At 41.8% G+C, this 8,917-nt stretch overlaps 1 long non-coding RNA gene across 1 annotated transcript in view; it reads left to right on the forward strand.

Annotated features, from left to right (window-relative positions):
- LOC149983247 (uncharacterized) overlaps positions 1 to 8,637 on the forward strand; it is a 49,103-nt gene extending 40,466 nt beyond the window's left edge. Inside the window, exons 2-3 of the long non-coding RNA XR_016495990.1 lie at positions 7,713 to 7,794; positions 7,940 to 8,637. This is a non-coding gene — a long non-coding RNA (uncharacterized LOC149983247). The remainder of the gene's footprint in view (positions 1 to 7,712; positions 7,795 to 7,939) is intronic.
- Positions 8,638 to 8,917: the final 280 nt, after the last annotated feature.

Raw genomic sequence — 8,917 nt, forward strand, 5'->3', positions numbered from 1 at the left:
AGACCTGTAACTTCTTCTTTAAGAGGCTCCTCTGTCCTCCACTATGTGATCCACCTGTATTAATGGCACCTGTTTGCACTTGTTATCAGTATGAAAGACACCTGTCCACAACCTCAAACAGTCACACTCCAAACTCCACTATGGTCAAGACCAAAGAGCTGTCAAAGGACACCAGAAACAAAATTGTAGACCTGCACCAGGCTGGGAAGACTGAATCTGCAATAGGTAAGCAGCTTGGTTTGAAGAAATCAACTGGGAGCAATTATTAGGAAATGAAAGACATACAAGACCACTGATAATCTCCCTCGAACTGGGGCTCCATGCAAGATCTCACCCCATGGGGTCAAAATGATCACAAGAACGGTGAGCAAAAATCCCCAAACCACAAGGGGGGACCTAGTGAATGACCTGCAGAGAGCTGGGACCAAAGTAACAAAGCCTACCATCAGTAACACACTACGCCACCAGGGACTCAAATCCTGCAGTGCCAGACGTGTCCCCCTGCTTAAGCCAGTACATGTCCAGGCCCGTCTGAAGTTTGTTAGAGAGCATTTGGATGATCCAGAAGAAGATTGGGAGAATGTCATATGGTCAGATGAAACCAAAATATAACTTTTTGGTAAAAACTCAACTCGTCGTGTTTGGAGGACAAAGAATGCTGAGTTGCATCCAAAGAACTCCATACCTACTGTGAAGCATGGGGGTGGAAACATCATGCTTTGGGGCTGTTTTTCTGCAAAGGGACTAGGACGACTGATCCGTGTAAAGGAAAGAATGAATGGGGCCATATATCGTGAGATTTTGAGTGAAAACCTCCTACCATCAGCAAGGGCATTGAAGATGAAACATGGCTGGGTCTTTCAGCATGACAATGATCCCAAACACACTGCCCGAGCAACGAAGGAGTGGCTTCATAAGAAACATTTCAAGGTCCTGGAGTGGCCTAGCCAGCCTCCAGATCTCAACCCCATAGAAAATCTTTGGAGGGAGTTGAAAGTCCGTGTTGCCCAGCAACAGCCCAAAACATCACTGCTCTAGAGGAGATCTGCATGGAGGAATGGGCCAAAATACCAGCAACAGTGTGTGAAAACCTTGTGAAGACTTACAGAAAATGTTTGACCTCTGTCATTGCCAACAAAGGGTATATAACAAAGTATTGAGATAAACTTTTGTTATTGACCAAATACTTATTTTCCACCATAATTTGCAAATAAATTCATTAAAAATCCTACAATGTGATTTTTGGGAATTTTTTTTCTAATTTTGTCTGTCATAGTTGAAGTGTACCTATGATGAAAATTACAGGCCTCTCTCATCTTTTTAAGTGGGAGAACTTGCACAATTGGTGGCTGACTAAATACTTTTTTGCACACTGTAATTTCACTCCCAGCAAGAAGGTGGTTGGTTTTCCTGAAACCTATTGATTGGGTCTTATTTGGAGAGATTTAAATGAGTCTCTGGTTTTTCCCAGGATGTGGACTGTGCTGGAGGTCCAAAATAGAACAATGTACTTGTATAAATTCTTATAGGGTTTTGGGCTAACAATGCTTAACAATGGTGACTGTTTTTCAGGACTCATTGGTTGGAAAGACTATCCAGATCATAGTATAATTTTGTGTTTATCTATGCCTGTGTGCGCATGCAGACCTCGGCCCATGGATGCCTATTCCTTCTAAGTGTGTGATAGCATTTTTCTGCTTCCGTGTTTGTTTCTGTCTGAGTGGCTAGTGTTTGTGCATGTGTCTATGTGTTTGTGTTGGGCTTTGAGGGATTCCTCCAGAGGACACATCGCAGTGAGACAGATTGTGTACACTGTAAACACAGGAGACAGGAGACACAGTGGAAAAAAGGCCTATAACTCAGTCCTCTTTGATGATGATATGGAAATCCTTGTGATAGTGTAACTGCAGACATGGGTTCAACCTTCAATTTTTCAAATACTTAGAGTGTTTGCTTTAGACTGTCTAGAGTGTCAGCGGGGCGAGGCTGACAAAGTTTGGTTATATTGCAAGAGGCAAGCCCAGTTTTTCTCAGTTTCACAATTCCTGACATTTAATCCTAGTAAAAATTCCCTGTCAGTTAGGATCACCACTTTATTTCAAGAATGTGAAATGTCAGAATAACAGTAGAGAGAATTATTTCTTTCAGCTTTTATTTCTTTCATCACATTCCCAGTGGGTCAGAAGTTTACATACACTTAATTAGTATTTGGTAGGATTGCCTTTAAATTGTTTAACTTGGGTCAAATGTTTCGGGTAGCCTTCCACAAGCTTCCCACAATAAGTTGGGTGAATTTTGGCCCATTCCTCCTGACAGAGCTGGTGTAACTGAGTCAGGTTTGTAGGCCTTCTTCCTCACATGCGCTTTTTCAGATCTGCCCACAAATTTGAGGTCAGGGCTTTATGATGGCCACTCCAATACCTTGACATTGTTGTCCTTAAGCCATTTTGCCACAACGTTGGAATTATGCTTGGGGTCATTGTCCATTTGGAAGACCCATTTGCGACCAACTTTAACTTCCTGACTGATGTCTTGAGATGTTTCTTCAATATATCCACATAATTTTCGTGCCTCATGATGCCATCTATTTTGTGAAGTGCACCAGTCTCTCCTGGAGCAAAGCACCCCCACAACATAATGCTGCAACCCCAAGTGCTTCACGATTGGGATAGTGTTCTTTAGCTTGCAAGCCTCCCCCTTTTTCCTCTATATATTTCCACTTTTGCAAGTGAAACCCATTTTTTGCAAGTCAGTGGACCTAGACCTGGCCATGTGTGATATCCATGTAGGTGTTCATTTAGCCTACATTGTAAGACCCAGAGAGCAGCACATGTCCACTGATGGGTGGTGCGGTTAAGCATGCCGCCAAGGTCTGTCAGCTCACTAGCTAATGTAGGACAGAGAGTGAGAAAATAGCATCCTTGTTGTCAGCCCCTTAAACCAGTTGTCTTTGCAGCCACTTGAAGGAGCATTATCATTAAAGTAGATTGAAGAGGTCGGAGCAAACTTGAGACCTGTTACAATGGGATAAATAAAACTGAGCTGGAGAGACTGAGAAACAGCTTCTACCTGCAGATCATCAGACTGTTAAACAGTCACCACTAGCCGGCCTCCACCCAGGAACCTGCCCTGAACCTTAGTCACTGTTCTAGCCGGCTACCACCCAGTACTCTACCGTGCACCTTAGAGACTGCTGCCCTATGTTTTGTTTTATTTTATTTTTAACTTCACCTTTATTTAACCAGATAGGCTAGTTGAGAACAAGTTCTCATTTGCAACTGCGACCTGGCCAAGATAAAGCAAAGCAGTGTAACACAGACAACAACACAATTACACATGGAGTAAACAATAAACAAGCCAATAACACAAAAAAGTCAATGACACAGTAGAGAAAAGAAAGTCTATATACAGTGTGTGCAAAAGGCATGAGGAGGTAGGCAATAAATAGGACATAGGAGCGAATAATTACAATTTAGCAGATTAACACTGGAGTGATAAATGAGCAGATGATGATGTGCAAGTAGAGATACTGGTGTGCAAAAGAGCAGAAAAGTAAATAAAATAAAAACAGTATGGGGATGAGGTAGGTAGATTGGGTGGGCTATTTACAGATGGACTATGTACAGCTGCAGTGATCGGTTAGCTGCTCAGATAGTTGATGTTTAAAGTTGGTGAGGGAAATAAAAGTACACAGAGTCATTGAACACTGGTCACTTTAATAATGTTTACATACTCTTTCACCCAACCAAGCCATGATGTCTAAGGAATTGTCCATAGAGCTCCGAGACAGGATTGTGTCATGGTACAGATCTGGGGAAGTGTACCAAAACAATTCTGCAGCATTGAAGGTCCCCAAGAACCAGTGGCCTCCATCATTCTTAAAGGGAAGAAGTTTGGAACCACCAAGACTCTTTCTAGAGCTGGCCGCCCAGCCCAAACTGAGCAATCGGAGGAGAAGGACCTTGGTCAAGGAGGTGACCAAGAACCTGATGGTCACTCAGACAGAGCTCCAGAGTTCCTCTATGGTGATGGGAGAACATTCCAGAAGAACAACCACCTCTGCAGCGCTCCACCAATCAGGCCTTTTTGATAGAGTGGCCAGACGGAAGCCATTCCTCAGTAAAAGGCACATGACAGCCCACTTGGAGTTTGCCAAAAGGCACCTAAAGGACACAGACAATGAGAAACAAGATTATCTGGTCTGATGAAACCAAGATTGAACTTGGAGGAAACCTGGCACCATCCCTATGGTAAAGCATGGTGGTGGCATCATCATGCTGTGGGGATGTTTTTCAGCGGCAGGGACTAGGAACCCAGCTAGCAATGAGGAATCGGCGCAGAAGTGGCCCTCTTTCGGGGGGCCGGAACTGATTGAATCCGCCCGGAATCGGGCGTCGGACAGAATCAAAATGAGTGACTGCATAGAATCAGCCCAAGTACATCGGCTCGTTTCCGTCTACTGGCATTTTACCAGAATCCCCCCCAGAAGTGGCCCGGTGCAAATGTAAATAAATGTAGTCATTTTAAATATTACTATTATACATTTTATACATACAAATTATACCCATCCACAAAGTGTTTAATGATGATCAATTGCCTTCAACAAAGTATCAAAACACTAAAATACCACTTAAACATGAAAGATTCAAAGAATGTTATTAATTCATTAACATTTCTTTCTATTTAGGCTATGGTAGTCATTCAGTTTTCTCCATCACTCCTCCACGGTCTGGTCACTTCTCACTCACTCGCTCTACTTTTTCTCCCTCCATCTCTGTCAGTGGCTAGCTGCATCCATCATTTTATCTATTTTTCTATCTCCACATCAGGAACTTAAGAATGGCTGCGATGCACAGCACCTTTGTGAATATTAGATAGAGAGAAAATAGAACACTTATTGAAATATTGCCAGAAATGACTCATAGTTTATGCAATTCCCCTATCCCTACAACACTGTTCTATCAATAGCTTTTTGTAAAATATGTCCAGTTCATTATATTCTTCCTGCCTTAAACTATGTTGTAATAATGAACTTCTCAGCTGACAATGAAATTGACATGCTGGCCTGTTTTATTTAATTAATCACTTGATTCCTCTCTGCCCCATGCAGTGGCCTTGAAAGCAAACTTACCGATAAAGTGCCTTGCGAAAGTATTCGGCCCCCTTGAACTTTGCGACCTTTTGCCACATTTCAGGCTTCAAACATAAAGATATAAAACTGTATTTTTTTGTGAAGAATCAACAACAAGTGGGACACAATCATGAAGTGGAACGACATTTATTGGATATTTCAAACTTTTTTAACAAATCAAAAACTGAAAAATTGGGCGTGCAAAATTATTCAGACCCTTTACTTTCAGTGCAGCAAACTCTCTCCAGAAGTTCAGTGAGGATCTCTGAATGATCCAATGTTGACCTAAATGACTAATGATGATAAATACAATCCACCTGTGTGTAATCAAGTCTCCGTATAAATGCACCTGCACTGTGATAGTCTCAGAGGTCCGTTAAAAGCGCAGAGAGCATCATGAAGAACAAGGAACAGACCAGGCAGGTCCGAGATACTGTTGTGAAGAAGTTTAAAGCCGGATTTGGATACAAAAATATTTCCCAAGCTTTAAACATCCCAAGGAGCACTGTGCAAGCGATAATATTGAAATGGAAGGAGTATCAGACCACTGCAAATCTACCAAGACCTGGCCGTCCCTCTAAACTTTCAGCTCATACAAGGAGAAGACTGATCAGAGATGCCATTTCTCAAAGATATCCATAAAAAGTGTCGTTTAAAGTTTGCCACAAGCCACCTGGGAGACACACCAAACATGTGGAAGAAGGTGCTCTGGTCAGATGAAACCAAAATTGAACTTTTTGGCAACAATGCAAGACGTTATGTTTGGCGTAAAAGCAACACAGCTCATCACCCTGAACACACCATCCCCACTGTCAAACATGGTGGTGGCAGCATCATGGTTTGGGCCTGCTTTTCTTCAGCAGGGACACGGAAGATGGTTAAAATTGATGGGAAGATGTATGGAGCCAAATACAGGACCATTCTGGAAGAAAACCTGATGGAGTCTCCAAAAGACCTGAGACTGGGATGGAGATTTGTCTTCCAACAAGACAATGATCCAAAACATAAAGCAAAATCTACAATGGAATGGTTCAAAAATAAACATATCCAGGTGTTAGAATGGCCAAGTCAAAGTCCAGACCTGAATCCAATCGAGAATCTGTGGAAAGAACTGAAAACTGCTGTTCACAAATGCTTTCCATCCAACCTCACTGAGCTCGAGCTGTTTTGCAAGGAGGAATGGGAAAGAAATTCAGTCTCTCCATGTGCAAAACTGATAGAGACATACCCCAAGCGACTTACAGCTGTAATCGCAGCAAAAGGTGGCGCTACAAAGTATTAACTTAAGGGGGCTGAATAATTTTGCACGCCCAATTTTTCAGTTTTTGATTTGTTAAAAAAGTTTGAAATATCCAATAAATGTCGTTCCACTTCATGATTGTGTCCCACTTGTTGTTGAATCTTCACAAAAAAATACAGTTTTATATCTTTATGTTTGAAGCCTGAAATGTGGCAAAAGGTCGCAGAGTTCAAGGGGGCCGAATACTTTCGCAAGGCACTGTAACTACACTTTTTAAGGCAAGAGGTTGAAAAGCCTGTTTCCCATTGGCCCCTCTCCAATTCATTTTCATGACCAGGCCATTTGTAAGGAGTTTTGAGAGGATTCTCCACACATTCTCCTTGGTGTTCATCCCTCCAGACAGTCCCAAATATATGTCTAAAAAACAAAAACGCATATATGATGAATATAATACCAATTTGAAGGAAGCTGGAATGATACTCTTGGTCAGATTGTGGCCTGGTTAATTACTTTTCAGCTATACATGTAATGATAATGATATCTTGTCATACCAGGTTATTTTTTTAAGTCTTGATCTGAAAGTTGACCCTCAACTCTCCTCAAGTCGTCCAGCGAGGATATTGGATGTCGAAGGTCTGTCACATCTGGAACCTCATCCAGGGTTGATCTGTTCGCCTGGAGCTTTTGAAGATGCAACACAATCAGCTTTTGCTGTTGCTGTTGCTTAATCATTTCTATAGAGGTTAAGATCTCACAAAGAATTGCTGCAAAAATACAAAACAGAACACAGTTGTGTTTTATCCCTCACATTCTTCCAGTAGTTAAAGTTATAAAGGATAATAAAGATAAATATATACAACATAATCAACGCAATCACATTATAGATCAGGGGTGGGAATCTTTGATGTTGGTGGCGGCCACAATATGTACCTGACATGTAACACTTACAATCACACACTGGCTGCTGCTGTTGTTGAATGTTTGGCTCAAGCCTTGTTGGCCGATCAGAATTCCCAGGTGTCTCTCTTCTGTCCAATGGAGGTCTGATAACTGATAACTGGTCTGATAACTGGTCTGATAACTGGTGCAGGTGGCAAACCCATAGAGGTGTTTGACTGGCCCTTGAGTGAAAACTTTTCCATTGGCTCCTCATCCTAAGTTTCAGTGGCACTGAATATTTGCGTATTTGTGCCCCTGATGTTAAAAATACAAGGTTATTGAACTCATAAGAACGACCAGTGAAGTAAACATATGTTGGATATTTAGGCCATACACTGATAAATGTATTTTTCAAATCATATTTTTTATAGTTATACCTTCCTTTTCTCTTCATATATGCAGGCGGTCATCCTCCTCCTCAGTCTGAAGATCAGATTGGACCACAGCCATAGGAAGCTTACGGCGAGCCTCTTCATATGTGTCTGTAAGGGAATATTAATGTATCGTGTTTAGATTGCAGATACATAATGTTTCAGGAGGTTGATGTCAGTTATAAATCGTTGACTGCAAATATAACATTAACTCACCTCTAGTGTACCTGATGTTCAACAAGTCCCATGTTTCGTCAGGTGCTTCTTGCCGTTTCATTGTCCTTGAGATATCTACAGCTGAGGTGGGAGACTCTGTCCATAGGACAACAATCAGTCGTATATTGCACAAATCTGGCCTTTATGGAAGAGTGGCAAGAAGAAAGCCATTTCTTAAAGATATCCATAAAAAGTGTCGTTTAAAGTTTGCCACAAGCCACCTGGGAGACACACCAAACATGTGGAAGAAGGTGCTCTGGTCAGATGAAACCAAAATTGAACTTTTTGGCAACAATGCAAAACGTTATGTTGGGCGTAAAAGCAACACAGCTCATCACCCTGAACACACCATCCCCACTGTCAAACATGGTGGTGGCAGCATCATGGTTTGGGCCTGCTTTTCTTCAGCAGGGACGGGGAAGATGGTTAAAATTGATGGGAAGATGGATGGAGCCAAATACAGGACCATTCTGGAAGAAAACCTGATGGAGTCTGCAAAAGACCTGAGACTGGGACGGAGATTTGTCTTCCAACAAGACAATGATCCAAAACATAAAGCAAAATCTACAATGGAATGGTTCAAAAATAAACATATCCAGGTGTTAGAATGGCCAATAGCTGAATCCAATCGAGAATCTGTGGAAAGAACTGAAAACTGCTGTTCACAAATGCTCTCCATCCAACCTCACTGAGCTCGAGCTGTTTTGCAAGGAGGAATGGGAAAAAAATTCAGTCTCTCCATGTGCAAAACTGATAGAGACATACCCCAAGCGACTTACAGCTGTAATCGCAGCAAAAGGTGGCGCTACAAAGTATTAACTTAAGGGGGCTGAATAATTTTGCACGCCCAATTTTTCAGTTTTTGATTTGTTAAAAAAGTTTGAAATATCCAATAAATGTCGTTCCACTTCATGATTGTGTCCCACTTGTTGTTGATTCTTCACAAAAAAATACAGTTGTATATCTTTATGTTTGAAGCTTGAAATGTGGCAAAAGGTCGCAAAGTTCAAAGGGGCCGAA

Source organism: Oncorhynchus mykiss, chromosome 5 (genome assembly GCF_057628025.1).
Source record: "Oncorhynchus mykiss isolate SJ-2025 chromosome 5, ASM5762802v1, whole genome shotgun sequence".
In the NCBI taxonomy this organism is placed as follows: domain Eukaryota; kingdom Metazoa; phylum Chordata; class Actinopteri; order Salmoniformes; family Salmonidae; genus Oncorhynchus; species Oncorhynchus mykiss.